Consider the following 22,518-nt stretch of genomic DNA (forward strand, 5'->3'; position numbering starts at 1 on the left):
GTTGCGCATGTCACACCCTTGCCAGTAACAAGGATATCTTACTTGCTTTTGTGTGCAACCGGGGTCAGGTCGATACTGTACGAACCACTGTTGGGGCTCCTACATGAAATGATCTAAGGTCTAGTTGGGACTTCTTACCAGGGAGATCCACTGACATGTTGGCGAGTCCAACACTATCAACAGGTTCAATAGTAATCAAGAGAAGATGAGGCTAGGAAAAAGTGTTCATAGTTATAATTTCCCATTGGACCTGCGATCTAAGCATAAGGAAGTTCGTATTATGTAAAGTGAAAAAACCCCAACACAAAAACATACCTAATGTGAATGTGAATGGTGGCCACTCAAAACAATGGTCTTAATCCTTTCTTTCTATGTCTCATCTTCATCCTTGGGAATAACATCCAAAGTCCCCCACCTCTGTTGATTCCATCATGAGACAAGAAACATGATCTTTGTCAAAATAAGTGGCAAGCCACCATAGCATCCTACCACATAAACCTCCAGAGAAGTAGGTCCCAATGAGAAATCATGTTGTTGCTTACCCAGTTTGCGAAAAGGGAAACTGCCTGGTCCTATGTTCGAGTATAAATCCATGCTCCATAATTACTTAACCCCCAAATGATCAAACCCCTGTTCTAGCCTCTCTAGAGCACTGTAGAGTAGCAAGGTTTCTTCATCATAATACACCTCAGAATCCAAAGTCTCGGTGGTTCAAGCACTGTCCGTGCTCAGATAAGTGGCCTCGGTCAATTCCTTGTTGACATTGTTCATGCGTAGGGTTAGGGACACTGATTCCACTAGTGAGATCCTGGTTCCATTTGTTATCACCAAAAAATTGATTATCTAACCTAATTTACTAGATGGATAGAAGTACACCATGTAAAGCCAATTTTACCATAGTAAAACTACTTTCACTGTGAGAAATTACTTAATAAACCACCTTTGTTAAGTAATTTATAATAAAATCCATCAAGAATAATTAAATAAATCACTATTTATTTAATTTTCTTCTAGGAATAATTAATTAGACCATTGTTCAATTATTATTCCTTGTCATATTTAACCCAATCATGAAAAATAAACAGATAAATCATTAATTATCTTATTTTTCTCTAAGAATAATTAATTAATCACTAATTAATTATTATTCTTTGTCAAATTCGACTAAATCCCTTAGGAATAATTAAAGAAATATTTATTTGTTTATTATTCCTTAACTAATTCCTTGAGATGATAAATAAATCATTTATTTATTTATTATTTCTAAATATTTTTTCCCTCCTAACCAAATATAATCAAATATTCCAAGTAGTTATTCCAAGAATGGGGTTAATAATATTTTATTATGTTGGAAATAATACTGAGAGGGGGGGTGAACTAGTATTATCAAATCAATAATTTTTCATTTCCTAAATAGATTTATATACGCTACTTATGTGAAGTGAACTAGTGTGTACATGCTACTGTGATTAGTGAAACCAACGTATACCCATAGAACTTGTGATTTAGTTAATTTATCATGTGTTGATCTATAACCAGTGCATCAATAACTTATTAAATAGTGCAGTAAAAATAGAATAAACCATTAGGCATAAGCAACACACATGATCACCAAGATTTAAGGTGGAAACCCAATGTGGGTGAAAAACACCTGTTGTTGTCATCTCTGTCTTCTTTTAATAATAAGAAAATCTGTTTACAATCTTGTATTGGTGCAGACTCGTACTAGTATGTAGGCACCCACCTACAGAAGGCTACAACCTTCTCTCGTTTTCCAGCTTCTACTGGAAGGTAGCTACAACTCCCTAGATCTTGTACTAGGCAATGCATTTACTAGTAGGTAGGCGATGACCTACAGATGGCTATGACCTTCTCTCTTCCTCCAGGGACGATGTTTCATAACTTTTCAGACTAGATACTCCTGGTACACAACAATACACATGAAGGCCTTGTTTCATAAAATTTTCATACTGGACCCATCAGAAACTTTGAAACTCAAACTGCATCAACCAATAATCAGTTAATTTGAACAATCAGATCATTGTCACCAGAACACTATGATGAACCCAGAAACCTGCATCATCATTCAGAACCAGCTGCAACCTCAAAAATCATGCATCAGAATGTATACACTACTTTATTGAACCCAACCTCTGTGTATACTCTACTTCCTTTAATCAACCCTGTGTATACCTTAAAACCTACTGAAACATAAAACTTTTGAATCAAGTTTGTACCAACCAACAATATACTGAACATTTACTGTCAATTTACAGAGCCTTACGTAGGCAGTAGAATAGATCACCCTTCTCACTTATACAATCAGTCAATCAGATATCAAACTCCTTATGCATTCAGTTTTAAATTCAGATCTAAGAAGACTTCATTGACAGACATTAGTAAAACAACAGTACTAATCAAATAGATCTGTCATCTTTGAAAAACATACCTTTCTTTCGCATACGCTACTTGGAAGAGCCGAACCGGTGTGTATACACAACTTCACCAAAGTGACCCAGTGTACAGATCTGCAAATATTAACTCATAACTTCGCTGCTATTCTAGATTTTAGATAATCCCAGATCATGAAATTCAAAGAATAAAACAGGTGTACACAATTAGATCTGGCCCAACCAATATCAGATCACAATGATAATTCATTTCAGGTCTCATGATCCTGATCCAACATTGAATTCAAGGTGCATAAAATATTTCAGATCAAATCACCAACATAGCCCTTGCAACATAAAATATACCTCAGATAGAAGTATTCCTTAGAAACCCTTTTCACTTGCACACCTTGGCCTTATGATCTCCTCCTCCTTATATAGTTGTAGGCCTTTCTCAATACCTCGGACCAAAACCACTTAGGACCCGTGGTATTCTTGGGTAGGATCAAATAGTCATTACTCTGCTCAATATTGTGGGCTAATACCATGGTATTGACCCCTGGTATTCTCTACTCTTGAAATTCCTGATTTTCCAACTTGTGCGCACTTTTCCTCTTGTGGGAGTGCATGTATATGTATACATGCTTTTTGTTCCGTGGACCTACGAGTATAAGCTATTTTTACTAAGTGGACCTATGTATACATTTTAAAATTGTTTTCACCATCTTTTACCTTCAACTTCTTCATTCTGATTAGTAGACTCTAGTTCCATCTTCCTGTTCTTCTGTACCAATGTCCTGCTACATCTGAATGAATTTGTTACACTGTTGGTTGCCTTTTACCAAAACTGAACTGGCCTGTGAGTGAGTTGCCATCAAGGACAACACTTGTATCATAATGCCAACAATCTCCTCCTTTGGACTTGATGGAAACTATGCTGGTGTTGATTACTGCAAGCTGTAGAAACTGTTGGAGATAACAAGCAACACCGAAATACTCTCCCCCTTTAACATCAAGGGCAAAGGGCGAACCAAGTTATTCTCCCCCTTTGATATACATTATGTTGCCATGATCCCCCTAAGTACATTCAGAGTTTGCAGAGATATGTTTGAAAAGAATAACATGACTCTATAACTCAAATAAGTGAGTATAACCTCCCTATGATCAATGCCTTATACATACATCAATCACCCAACCAAGTGGGGATACACCATATTTGACTCATCCACCCAACCAAATGGGGATATACCGTTTTTTTTATACATGATAGAAATACATTATCCATCCCATGCAAAGTGGGGATACAAATTACATCATATGTACAATAGGACTCATTGAAATATAGACCATGACAGAAGAAGTCATATCACACCCTAGATCTTTACATGACTTATGCAACAAATGATATAAGTATCTTAAGCCATAGCTGAACTCAGCAACCATGATGCCAACAATGTTGAATGTGAGTGAAGGCTAATGCTCCCCCTGAACCTATGCTACCCACTATTTTTCTATCAGAAAAACACAAATGCTCCTTCAACCACAGAAACCCGCATGTATATGTGACTATACTTCATGAAACCTATGTATAATAACCTTCCTCTGAAAACTGGATTAACAGCAAGATGATGCAGCAGCTACTCCCAACTTTTGTCTGAGATATTCAAATGTTTCTCTGGGAAGTAGTTTAGTGAATATATCAGCAACCTGTTCTTTGGAGGGAACATACTCCAATTTAACCTTTTGTTCAAGCACTTGTTCTCATAGAAAATGGTATTTAACGGGTATGTTCTTGGTCTTGGAGTGCATGACAAGATTTTTCAAAATACTGATGGCACTTGCATTATAACATAGAATGGAGATGGGTGGAGTGCATGTGATCTGAATGTCTTGCAATGTTTGCATCATCCACAGTAGTTGTGTGTAGCAAGATGCAGCAGCCGCATATTCTACTTCAATTGTAGATAAGGAAATCGAACTTTGTTTCTTGCTGAACCATGACACTAACCGAGAACCCATATAGAATGCACCTCCACTAGTGCTCTTTCGATCATCAACATTTCCTGCCCAATCTGCATCTGTATATGCATGAAGAGTAAGGTCTGTATCTTTAGGATACCATAGTCCAATGTCTTGAGTGCCTTGAAGATATTTGAAAATTATTTTGACTGCCTGGAGATGTGATTCCTTTGGATTTGCTTGGAACCTTCCAACAATTCCTAATACATGCATGATATCAGGTCTAGTACTTGTTAGATAAAGAAAACGCCCAATCATAGATCTGTAAGTTGGTTGGTTTACTGTTGGTGATTCATCGTTAGAACTGAGACTGCATCCTATTACAATTGGATTACATATTGGTTTAGAATCTTCCATTCTGTACTTCTTCAAGATTTGCTTGAGATATTTGGTTTTTGAAAGAAAGATACCATCTTTTGTTTTCTGTACTTGTAGACCAAGAAATTAAGTAAGTTCACCAAGTAAGGACATTTCAAATTCTTGCTGCATTATTGAAGAAAAATTCTAACTCATGGACTCTTCATTGCTACCAAAGATGATATCATCAACATAAACAACAATAATCAGTAGTTTATCATTTTCAACCTTTGTGTATAAATTGCTATTTGCAGAACCTTTTGTGAAACCTTGTTGTTGTAGATATTTGTCAAGGTGGTAATACCCAGCCCTTGGAGCCTGTTTTAGACCATAGAGAGCCTTTTTAAGCTTGCATATGAGTTTAGTAATTTATTCAAGAAAGTCTTCCTCTTCTAAGGCATCCAAAAAATAATCATGTCATAAGCCATGAGTACTCTATAATCTTGGTCAGTTTCATCTTCATCACTATTGGATAAGCCATCACTATCTTCATGCGTATAGTAACTCCTTCTATTCACAACCTGTTTTCTATTTCCTTTTGCAAATTCCTTTCCTTTTACATATTTATCTTTATGAGGACATTTGGTAGCATTATGGCCAACTCTACCACAAGCAAAGCTTTTGATAGGTAGCTTACCTCTGAATCTTCCAGAACCCCGTTGAAGCTTCTTGACAAAATTTACCTCATCTTCTTTTTCTGAAATGTGTTCTAATTCATTGTGCTCTTGTTTTTCTTTTCCCTTTGTTGATTCTTTAGAAGCGACTTCTCATATCTGATGGACATCCTTTTTTCATTTCAAAGGAAGTTAGGATTCCATGGAGTTGAGTCAAAGTAATAGTTTGAAGATCTTGTTTTTCTTCTATGGCAGACACTTTTGACTCAAATTTAGAAGACAAAGATCTCAAAATTTTCTCAACTAAAGTGGCTTCCTTTATCTCTTCACCTAGATTGTTCATACAATTAACAATCTCATCTATACGTAAAAAGTAACTAGCAACACTCTCATCACTATGCATCTTAAGAGTTTCATATTGAATTCTGAGAGTTTGAAGCTTAGCACGTTTTACCTAAGAGTCTCCTTTGTAGCTCTGAATTATTTTGTCCCATATCTTTTTAGCTGTCTTGAGCTGCATGAATTTAATGATTTTCTGATTTAGACAAACTTCCTAATAATGCATTGACAGCTTTGGCATTGGTTTCGTATAACTTCTTACTTGTAGAGTCTGTAGGAATTGCTACTGGAAATTGATATCCTCCTTCCACAATTCCAAAACATCAGCTCCAAGTGATTGTAGTTAGGATCTAGTTCTTATTTTCCAATATACTAAGTTTCTCCCATTGAAGATTGGTGGTCTAATCATGGTCCGATGGATCCCATGCCTTCGTGATCAGTCATCTTGAAATATCTTGCTTCAAGCAATCAAGCTTCTTCTGAAGGACCTCCTATGATACCAATTGTTGTAAATAATACTGAGAGGGGGGGGGGGGGGGGTGAATCAGTATTATCAGATCAATATTTTTTCATTTCCAAAACAGATTTATATACGCTACTTATGTGAAGCGAACTAGCATGTACACGCTACTGTGATTAGTGAAATTGGCGTATACCCAGAGAACTTGTGATTTAGTTAATTTATCAGGTGTTGATCTATAACCAGTGCATCAATAACTTATTAAATAGTGTAGTAAAAACATAATAAACCATCACACATAAGCAACACACATGAACACCAAGATTTAAGGTGGAAACCAAATGTGGGTGAAAACCACTTGTCGCTGTCGTCTCTGTCTTCTTTTAATAATAAGAAAATTTGTTTACAATATTGTACTGGTGCATACTCATACCAAAACAAAGGCACCCACCCGCAGAAGGCTACAACCTTCTCTCATTTTCCAGCTTCTACTGGAAGGGAGCTACAACCCCCTAGCTCTTGTACTAGCTAATGTGTTTACTAGTATGTAGGCACTGACCTACAGAGGGCTACGATCTTCTCTCTTCCTCCAGGGACCACGTTTCATAAATTTTCAGACTGGATGATCCTGGTACACAAAAGTACACATGAAGGCCTCATTTCATCAAATTTTCATACTGGACCCATCAGAAACTTTGAAACTCAAACTGCATCAATCGAAAATTAGTTAATCTGAACAATCAGATCATTGTCACCAGAGCACTGTGTTGAACCTAGAAACCTGCATCATCATTTAAAACTAGCTGCAACCTCAAAAATCATGCATCAGAATGTATACGCTACTTTATTGAACCCAACCTGCGTGTATACGCTACTTCCTTTAATCAAACCTGCGTATAACTTCAAAACTACTGGAGCAAAAAACTTCTAAATCAAGATTGTACCAAACAACAATATACTGAACATTTATTGTTAATTTACAGAGCCTTACATAGGCAGTGGCAGAGATCGCCCTTCTCACTTATACAATCAATCAATTAGATATCAAACTCCTTATGCATTTAGTTTTACATTCAGATCTAAGAAGACTTCATTGGCAGACAGTAGTAAAACAACAATACTGATCAAATCGATCAGTCATCTCTAAACAACATAATTTTCTTTCACATATGCTACTTGGAAGAGCCGAACCGGCGTGTATACACAAATTCACCAAAGCGAACCAGCGTACACATTTGCAAATATTAACTCATAACTTCACTGCTATTCTGGACATCAGATAAACCTAGATCATGACATTCAAAGAATAAAATAGGTGTACACAATTAGATCTGGCCCAACCAATATTAGATCATTCAATGATAGGTTATTTCAGGTCTCATGATCCTGATCCAACATTGATTTCAAGGTGCACAAAATATTTCAGATCAAATCACCAACATAGCCCCTGCAACATAAAATATACTTCAGATAGAAGTATTCCATAGAAACCCTTTTCACTTGAACACCTTGGCCTTATGATCTTCTCCTCCTTATATAGTTTTAGGCCTTTCTCAATACCTCAGACCAAAACCACTTAGGACCCATGGTATTCTTGGGCTGGATCAAATAGTCGTTACTCCTCTCAATATTATGGGCTAATACCATGGTATTGACCCTTGGTATTCTCTACTCTTGAAATTCCTTGATTTTCCAACTTGTATGCACTTTTCCTCTTGTGGGAATGCGTGTATATGTATACATGCTTTTTGTTCTGTGGACCTACATGTATAAGATGTTTTGACTAAGTGGACCTGCGTATATATCTTAAACTGCTTTTCATCATACTTTAACTTCAACTTCTTCATTATGATTAGTAGACTTTAGTTCTATCTTCCTATTCTTCTGTACCAATGCCCTGTTACATATCAATGGCTTGTTACACTGTGGGTTGCCTTTCATAAAAACTGAACTGACCTGTGAGTGAGTTGCCATCAAGGAAAACACTTGTATCATAATGCCAACATATTAATGCTCATTATTCAAGGACAGCTCAATATTTTGTTATAAATAGAAGGGTTTTTCATTCATTATTCACTTTTGATTATTTTCATTGTCGCACACCATACTTTTGTTGGGTTTATACATTATAGAGGAGAGAGACTCTACACAAGCTGAAGGCGTTTGAGGATAGCCAAGAACCCATCCCATAGAGGGGGACTGGTAACATATATTTGTTCCCTTCATAGGTGTTATAATAAAATTATTCTTTGTATATATGGTTTCCATTGGATGATTAGAGTTATTACTATTTCTTTTTGCTGTTTAACTATGATTGTGGCTTAGATCAAAATTTTGGCAAGTTTTGTTTCTATCAGTTGCTATAGATCTACAATGTTTAGTAGCCATTTATATTGTTGATATTGTTTGTCATTCACAATCTTAAGTGGGTTCTTTTTGTACACCTTTGAGAAGAAAACACTACAACAAAATTGGCGACTATGCTAGGGATTTTCTGAGTGTTGTCAATCACAAAATTGGCGACTCCACTAGTTTTATACTTCAGATCCAGAAACTTGGGTGACCTTCGGTTTTTAGCTTAGGGTTTTTTTTCAAGTATCTTAATGTTTCCTAGCTTTTTAACCCTAGATCTGTTAAATTTCTAACTTCCGCAAGCTTTCTGGTCTTTCCTGTAGGTCATAGGACCCAGTCGCGACAAAGGCAACAATTTTTTCCGAGATTTTCCGACCAGGATCCACGAGTAGAAATCACACTTCTTAGCCCGAAAAGTGCGATCTGGAGGCTAGAGTGCACCTTTCAGCCCAAAAAGTACAATCTCACCTGAAAACAGATCAGTACCTATGATTTTTGGGTTTCCGGTTTTTCTCATATCTATTTTTGGGTTTTGCAGAGAGCTTCCTGCTGGGTTGTTTTACCTCTATCTCATCCGTCTTAGGTCTTGATATGCTATGATTTACTCATCGATGTGGAATTTAACCCCCCCTAGGGCTTCTACTACCCTTCCACCTTTATAAGAGGAGATTAGCTGAGTGAGTAGTCTGAGTTTCTGCAACACTTTCACCCATATCTTCCAGATTTGTACCCTTTTGTTTCAAATCTATAAAGATAGGTTGTCACCATCCATATTTTCATGTCACAACTTGTTTGGTCATTGGCCTTAGGGTCCCATCGGTTTCCCTAGGTGTTTCACACATATCCCTATCTTTTTGCAGCAATCTTCATCTCTAGTTTTTTGTTGTTGTTTCACCACTTTCCAACAGCTTAGCATCACTTGATCCCAGTCACACTGAAATTTAGATATCTTGACCCTTTTAGTGTATTTTCCATCGATTTAGCCACCAACCAGCACATTGTTTGCAAACCTAGTTTGGGTGGGGTTTAGTTAATTGTTTTGTTGTTCATTTTTTGTTGTTAATTTCAATTTATTTTTAGCAAGGTTTTTTATTTTTTACAAACACAATCTGGGCTTAATCAATAAATACAATTGCAAACACAAGCACATCTTAAGCAAAGGGTGCTTGGTTTACACCGCCAAGCCAAGACTTAACATAATAATTTTATCTCCCCTCATTATTGTTGATCTCCCTTGACCATTTCCATGTCACGTGTGACTTACCACCATTGTGCCACCAAGGCGTTTGTCGCAAAGACTATTAGGCCTTCACCCTAAGTTTCTGCTTAGGCATATTACCCCTCCTTGTCGGGTTTGAGTTCATAGCCCTTCGAGTCCCCATACCAACACTTCTCCTGGTTCTTCTAATTCCTTATCTGATTCTGAGCCTCCTTCACTACATATCGTCACCATGTCTGGACCCATATCTAGTGCAGGAACCCAACCTGATCTTGGCTCCAGTTCGATCCCGGTGGTCACATCAACTAGAACAATCTCAGGAACCATTCCGACAATCCCCATGCTCCCTTTTATGGCTGGGTTAAGTCTACCAGATTTTAGCCAATTGATAAACGACCCCATACACCATGATGTTGGTTGGCCTTCTATGTCGACTAAGCTACCCTCAGACATCCCGAAGATTGATGGTAATGTTGGAGAGGATCCTACCAACCATGTTCAATCCTTCCACATGTGGTGTTAATCCAACTATATTACTGATGACAACATTTCTCTTTAGGTATTCCAATGCACGCTCACTGGAGACACTACAAAATGGTATGTAGACTAGCTCACCACATCTCATTCCATTTTCACGATGCTTGGTAAAGCGTTCCTCTCATATTTCCAGTTACCTCTCTAGTACGACACTGATACAGAGCTATTAACCTCATTCTGTTAGTCCTCCGCCACTCGCCTTTCTGACCATGTTCAAGAGTGGCATCGAAGGAGGAGATGTCATGTCCCGCCCTTCGAAGACGATGTCTATCTAGACTAGTTTCTCAGGATCCTTTTATCACCCATTGGAAAACACGTTGCATCCCATTTTCCCAAGACTGGGGAAGAAGCTCTCCAAACCACTCCAGGATATGACCTGTTTTATGTGCAATATGGTTATGTCTATACTGTCATTCTAGACCCCCCTCGTCCTGGAAGTGTCAATGCACTGGGGGCATCTCACATCATCGACGGTATCGTTGGAACCCTTTCACACCCTTCACCATATACTCAACAAAGTCATGGCTATTTGCATGGGGGCACCTGTTCCTCTAACACTTATGCCCCTCCTGCTAGCAACATGTTTTTAGGGCCCCAACTTGTCTACCAAATTGTTTCTTCTCCTTATGCACAACTGAGTGCTCTAGCCCCTCAAGCATTAGTGCCATAACCTCCCATGCATCCTCAGCCCCAGTAGCCATTGCCCCCTCAGTGTCAAGTTCTTTCACAACAGAGTGTGACCAATCCCCAAAATTCAAAGAAAAATAATAAGGGGAAGGGTACCAAGGGTAACCAGGGTAATCAAGGAAATTAGCCTAGTGAACCCCAGGGGAACCAGCCTAATACCAACAACCAGCAACAGGGTAGCCAGCCCAAGTAGAACAAGGCTATTTGTATGAACAAGCCTTGTGCATCTTGTGGTGTACATGGCCATTATACACAAGAGTGTCCTCTCTTACCCTAGATGCGCCAAATGTGGGAAGTTCAAGCAACTTCTAGAGGTCAAAAATCGCCTCAGAATCCTGCGTCATCTCACTGGTAGTGCTTACAAATCCTTTCCCTCAACAAGGATTTACTGTTTCTCAACCTCACCCAGGTCAAGAATACCATCCCCCCCAACCTTTTGTTCCTAGTGACTACAATATCCTTATGACAAAAACTGATGAGGTTAATCCCTCCGATATCAACCTGTAAACTCGGTCGCATCAATATGACAAGCCATCAACTTCATTCGTCACTGAGTCCAAAACCAAAGCATCTGCTAAGCCTCTTACAAGACTGAATGGTCCGTTACAGATCCCTCAACCCAAAGTTGAGGTCATTACTAAGATCCCCAAGGGAGCATTACGTCGTAACGCGGCTTCTAACCGAGCTGCCCATAGATATAGTATAGTAGATGACTTGGCACAATCACCTGCCTCCATGTCAATGCTGGAAGTAATCTAGTCATGCCCATCTCAAAAGAAATCTCTACTAACTACCTTGGGTGTGTTGTAACATTATCTAGTTTTGATAAGCTAGCATATTAGTTACATTATTTAAAAAAAATATGTTAAGATAGAATATGGAAGCAAAAGAATAAAAAGTTAAAATGTTAAGAAAATTTGATGTTTTATAGGCATCCATATCAGTAAAATGATAGGATTTAGTTTCTCTAAATAAATAAGGCAAAGGAAAATAAAATGATAGGGAAGCAAAAGAAAAGAAAAGTTTCATTTTATTTTTTTGAAAATGCATAGGTTACTAGTATAAATGCGCAATAATCAAACATCCATTGTGTTTTCATGTGCAGAAGAAATTGAAAGAAGAGTGAAGGTTACTCTAAGGTTTATATGCTTACTTTAGATATTAACACTATCCTAAGTTTTAAAAAACCCATAACCTAAGTATTAATCCCATATCGCCCCTCCGTTAATTCATTCCCTTCATATCATTTTCCTAAAGTTCATAACCCTCTTATTTTTCATATTTCCCAACATCACATTAATATCGATTCCCGAACCCACCACTCCATCCTATTGATGAGCCCCAATTTTTGGTACAATTTGGGCTCATTTGGCCTACTTACCTTGCTCAACCATTCATCTTTTATCACTTATGCATTCATTTCTTAGTATATTCGTGTTATTTGTAGGAAGAAGGGCAGGCATTATATCTATGTGGTTAATACATGATGATTTTAGGTTTTTGGCATTAAAGAGAGCAAAAGACCACGCAAATGGAGACAAGGAGACAACAAAGGTGACATTGCGGGTTCATAGGGAGGTTGTCCACAGTCTTGATGAACTTCCTCGTGATTTTCACCTTAACTCCGAGCTCTAACAGCTCTCCCCACCGAGCTTAAAGGCAGCCAACAGATTCTACAGGATCAACAGTTTGACTTTCAGTTGGACAGCCAAGCTCCACGAATGGAGGAAGCCAGCTTGATCTTCGTTGTGTATAAATATGAAGGTCGTAGCCTTTGATAGGAGCTTTTTGAACTTTTGAACTAATATTGTAATTTCTGAGCACGAGCTACAGCTCGGTGTTTGTTTTTGTAAGCCAGTTTCGGCATGACATTAGACTCTTGATTATGAATAAAGGCAAGCAGATTTGGATCTAATTCTGAGCTTTTAAGGGAGCTATAGCTCTCAGGTTAGCACCCAACCTAAGAGCAATAGACCTCCTCTTCTTTGTAGTGTTATTTGCCTTTCTTTTCAGCACTTTGTTTCTTTGTTTTGACATGCATTTCAAGAACACAGTCTGTTGATTTGATTTCTTTAATGAGATTGAGTAGGATTAGCTTATGGTTAAATCGCTTTCAGTTGCTTAGATTAGAATAGGAGGATTGTAATTCATTGGAGCTCCAAGAAAAGGTTGATAGTGCCTTCACTGCCATCTCTGTTTAGAGATTGGGGTGCAGTCTGTACCAACCACCAAAAAAACGCAATTTTTTTACTTTTATGCAAGCTGCAACACAGTCATTTTAATTATAGATCCATCCATGTACTCTGATCTTGAGCCATACTTCTTCATTCCAACTCCATGCACGACTTCTCTTCACGATTTACATTGCTGTTCATTGGTTTAATAGCACAGGTAGCACAGGTTAATGGATTCTCGTTTTTGGTGCAAGACATAAGCAATTTGTTTTATTTACACTACTCAGTATCATTCCATTTCCTTCTTCTTCTTCTTAACCACGCCTAAAGCCACCTACTCGACCTCTGTTCAGCTCGTTTACCTTCCAACTCTTCCATTGCCCACGTAGCTCCATTTTCTCGACCTTTCGTTGCTTCCATCCTTCTATCCACCAACCAACTTCGTGCACTCTGTCTCCATCTTATTTCTCTGCTCCCGAGCCATCACAAGCTCCATATCCATCTTACCTATCCACCCATACCGCTCCATCACTTCACCATCACCCAAAACTCCCACGGTAGAACATCCTGTAGAAGTTAGCAGACTTCCTGTAGAATTCCTGAGTTTCCTATAGGATCCCCTGCAGACATCCTGTAGAAGCCTGCAAACTCAGTTGCCGAGCACTTGAACGTTGTGGACTTCTGTGGACTGATGCTAGGGATCCCCTGGGACCTCCCCTAGCCCTCCTGACATTTCCCAAGCTTTCTCTCCCTTCGCACCACCTCTGCACAGCCAAACCCTAATAAGAAACAAAATCATAATCACTCCAACCACTTAAGAAAAAATACATAAACAATGTTCTTTTCAATGGAAGTAGTTTAAGTGCATGCATTTCATATCACTAGTAGTAATGGCATCATTCTTAGACTCTTGCACTCCCACCATTGCATCATAGAGATTAAGCTAGTCAGATTAGGGTTTACTAGGGTTTCCATGTTTTGGTTGGCTTTCAGTTCATTTTTGCAAAGTAGATTAATTTCCTTTGAGATAGCCTTCGTTCATCATTTAGAAAGCTTCTTCTGAGAGCATATAGAAGTTGGCTTGAGCCCTAGCGGACTTGTGCCAGCTGACCAAGTGACAGCTGCGACAAGAGCTAGTACTTGTGCATACAGCACCGTCGCTTCCAAGTTTGTACGAACTACCGGGTTGATAAAATTAGAGACAGGAAGCCCCAGGAGTTGTAGCATTATTGCTACAATACTGGAGCCCACCATCTTTTTGGCGTCGTTGTCGGGGAAGCGTCAGAGTATTAGTAATTGTTGCTTTTCTTCTATTTTCTTACTCTTGCCTTCTGCTAAGTAGTTTATTTCATTTCCATTCTGCAAAAGTAGCATAGACATTTCCTGCTTTCATAGATTAGCATTTCCTGCTTTCATAGATTAGCATTTCCTGCTTTCATAGATTAGCATTTCCTGCTTTCATAGACTAGCATTTCCTGCTTTCATAGATTAGGATTTCATTTCTGCAAGCGTAGATTAGTGTTTCAATTCTGCAAGCATAGACTAGCATTTCCATTCCTGCAATTTCATTTGAGCAAAGTAGATTAGTTCTTTCTTGTTTTCAGTTTAATTCTGCATCTTTATAGTTAGTTGTAGATCAATCTGTTTCAGTTTTGCAGGTACCACAGAAAAACAAAAGCAATCAAAAAAAAGTCTTTCCATTTCATGCCTCGTAGGAATCGAGATAAAACAGGCAAATTCTTACCCAACACCCCCACCACATCACTGAGTCACCCTTCTCTCTTCTTCGGTGACAGTGATCCAGAAGAACCTATAGGTGAACCTCCTGAGATATACGAAGATCCTATAGTAGAAGAAGAATTAGAAACCATCCCATCTGAAGCTATGGCTGACAATAGAAGAGAAGATGAGAGAATAGAAGGTGCCTTCCCCATCCGAGAGACCAATGGAGAGATGAAAATGAAGAACATTAGCCCCTATGCCTTACCTCACTTCCATGGACTGACTAATGAAGATCCTGATACCTTCCTGTTTGAGTTTGTTGTCCTTTGTGGAACCTATGACTATACTGAAGATGAGCAAAAGCTGAAACTCTTCCCTTCAACTCTTAAGGATGCAGCATTACGCTGGTTCATGGGCTTACCTGGGAATAGTATCACCACTTGGGCTCAGATGCAGCAAGATTTCAATACCAAGTATAGGGATTACTGTAGGTCCAAGGAAACCAAGGGAGAAATCTTTCGGATGACCATGGGAAATGATGAGTCCTTAGAGGATTATGAGGAGAGGTTCCAACTTAGCTATAAGCGGGCCAGGTGCACACTTGACCCTGAATCCCTCAAGTTGGTCCTGCTCCGAGGAGTCCCTGAAGACCTCTTAGATACCCTTCACATGTTAGCTGGGGGGGACATTTACCAACTGCCTTATGAGGACATCAAGACTGTGTTTAGAAACCACTCCAGGGCAGCACGAAAACGAGGTAGAGGAAACCTCCTCTCAACTAGTGTCCCTTTCTCCAAACATGAGCTTGCAAATCAATTAGAAGATCTTAAGAGTGAGGTGAGACAGACCATTTCCATGCAGATGGACACATTCAGGATCCAGCAGAAGAAAGAAGAAGCTGAGAGAGCGTTGGCTGTCTTCTGCCCTAGGTGCACAAGGAGACACCCTAAGAACGAATGCCCATTGCATTCGGTTGAAGTATGTTTCGTTTGTGAGGAGGACCATCCCACAAATCAGTGTCCAACCTTACCTGGGTTTAAAGCCATGTACCAAGGGACAGAAGCTCCCACTGAACCTCTCTATTACCTCAACCAAAGGAGGCCACAAGGACCTAGAACTTACCAGCAGGGGATGCAAGGGGCACCTCAAGCTTATTACAGCCCCAACCAATCGACTCCTATGCCTTCATGGGGTCCCCCTGCTCATCCTTCCTGGTCCATGCCTCCTCCATGGTCTTATCCACCTCAGTACCCTACGCAACCTACTTCTCATTCATATCATTCACATGCCCAGCCACAGCCTCAGTGGAATGCACCTCAGTCGGGGTGGAGGCCCCAGTACAATACTCCTCCCGCCATTTTGCCTCCACCACCAGTTCAACCTCAGCCATTACCTCCTGCTCCTCCAAGGCAACCTTAAATTCCTGCTCAACCGAACCCAAACCCCAACAATAGATAGGCCCAGCAGGTATACACTGGGGAAACCTCGTGCCCTACCTATGCTGTGGAGATCCAGGAGATCAATCTTCGATCTGGAAAGACTCTACCAGATCGCCAACCTCCTCCCCCAGAGGATGAGGAAGATAAATAGGAAAGTGAACCAAAGGCTATTCCACCCTTTCCTGAGAGACTAACAGCCACCACAAAACCCAACCCAGAGGAGGATGAGCTTCTGGGTGAGCTCAAGCAGTTGTGTCTAAAAATACCACTTCTCCAAGCCATCAAGGATGTGCCAATATACAACAAACTGGTTAAGGAAAAGTGTTTCAAACACCCAGGCAGGCAGAAGAAAGATGCTTCAACCATCAATGTCATAGGACAACTGTCTGACCTTATGTTAGGACAAGTCATCTGCCCAAAGTACCTAGATCCTGGAAGTCCTATAGTAGATGTCCACATCAATGGAACCATCATACCACACACCTTGATTGATCTGGGGGCTGCCATTAATGTGATGACCAGGGATACCATGCTCAAACTCAATCTTCAGGGTTCCTTGAGGAAGACCTCGACAGTACTGCAATTAGCAGATCGCTCCACTGTGACTCCCGAAGGGATTGTGGAGGATGTCTTGGTCTCTATCGACTCTTGGGAATACCCTGCAGATTTCTTGGTTCTGCAACCCAAGGCAAAGCTTACTGGATATCCTCTCATTTTGGGAAGGCCTTGGTTAGCCACTGCAGATGCTTACATAAGTTGCCATGCAGAAAATATGACCATCAAAAGTGGTCCTATGTCCAAGCAGCTAGTCCTATACCCTCCTGCCCAACCCTCCTTAGAGCATGACTTACCACTCTGGTTGCAGGTGTTTTATGGAGGAGAGGAAGCCCCTCAACTCAGAGCTCAGGATCCTTATCATGCTATCAGGAGACCTCACCAGCACCTCCTCCACAAATACTCATTTTCTCCAAGGTATGTGCAATTTTATTACAGCTTGAGTCTTCTACAGGAAGACGCAGATTTTCTACAGGAAGATGCAGATTTTCTACAGGAAGGTGCAGACTCTCTACAGGAAACGCAACCTTTCTACAGGAAGCTCTATATTTCTACAGGAAACTTCCTGTAGAAGCCTAGGACGGTCTAGAATCCATGTTATGAGAAGATCTAACGACTGAGGATCGGTTTGGAGGCATGCAAGCTATTGTTATCTCCCTTGCACATTGTTGTCACCTCGTCCTGCCATCCTTGTCAACATGCAACGAAGTTACCTGCACCCGCAAAGAAGATCGATGAGTTCTCAAGAAAAAGCAAATTTTAAAAGAAAAACGCTGGAGATCTCACACCATATTCATCCCAGTCATCCAGAAGCTCCGGGAGCGTGATCGTGAGGCCAGATCCATCGTCGTGCAGCATGCACCCAAGGAGGAAGAACTGTTACAAGACATCCCACGGGAGTCCTGTAACAGTTAAGCCCACTAGAGTGGATACCATTCACAGCGCCGGCCATATGCAATGAAACGCGGGCGCATGCAACCAAAGCATCCAATCCATCGTCAGCAGCCTGTAAACATGGACCTCCGGGCCTGTGTAAGTTCGCCAGCAGCAGGTAAATCCACTCATCAGCGTCCAAAAAACCGAAACATCATGTGCAGCCGCGCAGGTAAGTGTCTCGACCCTTCCTTCCATCAGATTGCATGAATTTTACTTTGAATTGATTGCAAAGTGTAAAGGTGAATGGGTTGAGCGGCCGTATGGCCATTTGGCCGGCCACGTCGGCCAGTTAATGGTCTAGTTGGATGTTTGGGTGGCGGCCGTAACAAAAATAATGGGCAGCACGCACGTGAGAGCCATCCCGTCGGGAAAAAAACGAGTAACAGAAGAGGCGGCGGCAGATCTGCGGGAATTGATGCGGCAGCAAGTGAACGCGCAGTTGAATGATGGGATGACGTCGCCCAACGGTCCGGCGGGGACAGCTCACCCCCGCGCCACGAATTCCGCCGATTCAAAATCTAATCAGCTAGATTGACCTCATGCATTTATCAACCACCATTTTGAACTCGAGTGGCTATCCTGATCTTTCTGCAGTTCGATACGCCGAGCCTTTGGCTATCAGAACGCTTGTGAAGCACACCCAGCGCGCAGACCAACTGCAGTCTTTCCCGAAAATTGCGCGCTGCTTCTACAGGAACGTTGTTTCTACAGGAACGCAGTTTCTACAGGAAGGCAGGTGCCTCACGTAAAAAGGTGGCAGATTAAAAAGGTAACCCTGAACTCTTCATGCAACTGGTTTTTAAAGGTGGCAGAATCGTCGTCCACAGTCTGGTCATAGAAAAGTGGTGAAATTGTTGTCTGTTGTGCCTATACTGTCATTCTACAGGATGTCAGGGTAATTAAACTGTGTTAGGTTCCTCCGGGATAAGTTTTGTGGATTATGTGCATGACAGAAGCGTAATCCTACGCTCTGTCTCAGTAGACCAAATTTCTTCCACAATCACCACCTCTGGTTAAGGAAACTGTTTTATCATGCCGAGTGGGTTTATTAGACGAGAACCCACTGATTCAACCAAGTTAAGGGAAAGCCAGGAGGTGGTGGAGCTCTTCACACGGGTTCAATGGATATCTTTTTGTGACAAATTGCAGGGTTACGACGATGAAGTGGCAGAAGAATTTTTGCAGGCTCTGAGGCCGAAATCCAAGACACTGGCCACAGTGAACTTCAGGGGCCTAAGCCTCAAGCTCACCCCGCAATATATCAGTCGAATTACTGAACTTCCAATGGGTTTTCCATGGGATAAGGAAGAAAGGAAGTTGAGGCAGCAGGCCAAGAAAGAATTCTTTCCACCTGAGGAGGAATTCTCGGAGGACAAAAATGGGGTGCGAAGAACCAGCTTGCTGCCACCATGGAATGAAGTTAGTCTGAAAATCATGAAGTATATAACCTGTGAAGGCCGTTTTAGCATCGTGTACACGTATCACTTTCGGTTGCTCACTGAATTGAGGCACCGGATTGATCTTCCTGTAGAAAAGAAACTGAGCATTCCTTATTTCCTGCTACAGTCTCTAATTGAGTGTGCCACAAAGTTAAAAGAAGGCATACCAGATTAGGTAGCCCACCATGGGTTGATCAAACTTCTTGTGGAGGATGCGCTTCATTCATATAAGGTTCCCCTCTCAAGGGAATCATTCAGAAATTTGACAAGAGATGGAGACATAAGGATGTTGACTGAAGAAACGGGTTCCTCTAGCAGTGAGGAAAAAGAAGCAGTGGCCGCGGAAAAGAAAGAAACAGGCCAGAAGACCCCGACCACAGTGCAGAAGAAAGAACAAAAGAAGAAGCATGAGAAAAAGGATGACAAAGAAAAAGGTGACACACCCATCTTGTGAGCAAGAGAAAAGAGGTTGCAGAGCAGAACGGACAAAGCTGAGATGGTCCACATCAGCCCAAGTACCTCATCAGCACCCGCAACCCAACCAAAAAGAAAAACCCATGCAGCAAAGCAAGCCAAGGTGGCGACACCTGTGTCTACAGGAAAGCAGAAACAGGCTTCTACAGGAAGCCCGAAAATCATTGAAAAAGGGGCTTCTACAGGAAGCCCGAAAATTACCAAAATAGGGGCTTCTACAGGAAGCCCGAAATTGGCTAAAACAGGGTCTTCTACAGGAAGCCCTGAAAAGGTGAAACCCAAGGAGAAGAAGGCGGACATTCTAGCAAGGGAGGCAGCAGCTGTACTAGCTGGCCTCAGCACGCCACCTAAGCCAAAAGAAAAGAGACAGAGGGAGACCCCTCTATACTTTAAAGCTTGAAGAAGTGTTAGGATAAAGACGGGCAAGCCACAGCCTTCGTCCAACAGCCCGATTGTCATCGAAGATACCCCTGCTTCTCCCAAGGAAAAGTCCCCCTCAAGGATAACAGTCACCTATGAGAAGGGGAGTCCAAAGAAAAATACGTGGCAAGAAAGTTAGACCTGTTAACTGAAAAAGCTCGGCTACAGGAGGCTGAAAATGTTCTACAGGACACTCTGGCCCGGCTACAGGAAATGGAGAAGAGGGAAGGAGAAGGACCCTCATCACCACCAACGGAGGGTGAGGTAGAGCCACCTAAAGAGGCAGAAGGAGTACATATACCAGAGCCCAGCCCTCAGCCTAGTCTGAGTTCATACTACACCTTTTTAGAGGCGGGCAAAATCATACCGCAGAAATTTACTGTACCCCTATTTTTTACATTGGAGGAAGAAAGAGTCCGTACCCACACATGGATGCAGATCGCCAATTCAAAGGGTGTGGCGGACATAGGTCCCTTACAAGAGCAACTCAAGGAGGTCAGGAGTGAATTCGCCATGGCTAAACATGTGGCTAATTACCAACGTGTGCTTCTACAGGAAGAAAACCAGAAGCTGAGATTGCAGCTACAGGAGCTAAGGGCAGGGGCAGGTACATCCTCCAAAGACACCACAGAAGAACAACAAGGCAAAAAAGAGCTGACCACCGGTCTTGAGGAGCCAATGACACTTCTACAGGAAGCAGAACAACAAGCACAAATTGAAGTGCAAGCTCTAAAAGAACAGTTGCAGCAAAAGGAAGCACAATTGGCCTGCATGGCCAGTTGGGCCATGGAGGCAATACAGAGCAGACAACCTGCAAAATCCTATGGTTTGTACTTAAAAGATCGATGGCTGCAGTTCCAAATAAATACCTTGGCACAAAGAGGTATTTCTCAGATCCAAAACCCACAACAATTTTCTGAATTGTGCAGTACTAGTTCGTCAGAAGACAAAGCCAAATTAGCAGAGTTCTACCTCCACAATTTGGCTTTGCCTAATGAAGTCTCCTGGGATCCCAATATTGCCTTGGGTGATATGCAATTGATGGTGTTCGCTTCATGGTTGAACCATGAGGATCAAAGAGCAGCTGAAGCAAAATCGGTCATGAACCGAGAATTGAGCGAGCCACTGTTCATTCGAGCAGAACTAGAGGATCCGGTTGCACTCATCTCAGCACACCAACAATTGTCTACTGATCCCACAGCTTCCTTGAGATTTATGGACCAACAGGCCCAAGCCATAACTCATTTTGAATACATGGAAAGACTGTTAGGAGAAAGTGCTGCCCAAGCATGCACACGCAGATGGAATACCTTGGCACACAGTTTGAAAATCCGAGAGTACGATACCCCAACTCGGATGAGGGAATCTTTGGTAAGGGTAGACCTTTACAAGAAATCCATGCAAAGCCTCCAGGCCAGTTGGATTGGCCTTAAACTCAGCCCACCACTACTGCTAGGGTTGACTGAAGGCAACACAGAGGAGGATGACAGTGAACAATGGGAACAGGTGAACAGGAAAGCTGGGTTTCATATCAGCAAGGAGGACACTACCACAGAGGCTTGGGATGTAAGGGAAGCAGTAAAAGCAATGAAGGATGAAGATTTGGACTAAGTTTCTCAAGGATGAGCAAATATTTTAGCTGGGGGGTGATGATGAGCCCCAATTTTTGGTACAATTTGGGCTCATTTGGCCTACTTACCTTGCTCAACCATTCATCTTTTATCACTTATGCATTCATTTCTTAGTATATTCGTGTTATTTGTAGGAAGAAGGGCAGGCATTATATCTATGTGGCTAATACATGATGATTTCAAGTTTTTGGCATTAAAGAGAGCAAAAGACCACGCAAATGGAGACAAGGAGACAGCAAAGGTGACATTGCGGGTTCATAGGGAGGTTGTCCACAGTCTTGATGACCTTCCTCGTGATTTTCACCTTAACTCCGAGCTCTAACAGCTCTCCCCACCGAGCTTAAAGGCAGCCAACGGATTCTACAGGATCAGCAGTTTGACTTTCAGTTGGACAACCAAGCTCCACGAATGGAGGAAGCTAGCTTGATCTTCATTGTGTATAAATATGAAGGCCGTAGCCTTTGATAGGAGCTTTTTGAACTTTTGAACTAATATTGTAATTTCTGAGCACGAGCTACAGCTCGGTGTTTGTTTTTGTAAGCCAGTTTCGGCATGACATTAGACTCTTGATTATGAATAAAGGCAAGTAGATTTGGATCTAATTTTGAGCTTTTAAGGGAGCTATAGCTCTCAAGTTAGGGCCCAACCTGAGAGCAATAGACCTCCTCTTCTTTGTAGTGTTATTTGCCTTTCTTTTCAGCACTTTGTTTCTTTGTTTTGACATGCATTTCAAGAACACAGTCTGCTGATTTGA

General features: G+C 41.2%; 1 pseudogene; it reads right to left on the bottom strand.

Moving 5' to 3' along the window:
- Positions 1-315: 315 nt before the first annotated feature.
- Positions 316-22,518, bottom strand: part of LOC149229028 (uncharacterized protein At1g01500-like) — a 137,599-nt pseudogene continuing 115,396 nt past the window's right edge.

The sequence above is a fragment of the Pinus tabuliformis genome, chromosome J, assembly GCF_031772625.1.
Source record: "Pinus tabuliformis cultivar Carrire ecotype Pingquan chromosome J, CPIR1, whole genome shotgun sequence".
NCBI lineage: Eukaryota > Viridiplantae > Streptophyta > Pinopsida > Pinales > Pinaceae > Pinus > Pinus tabuliformis.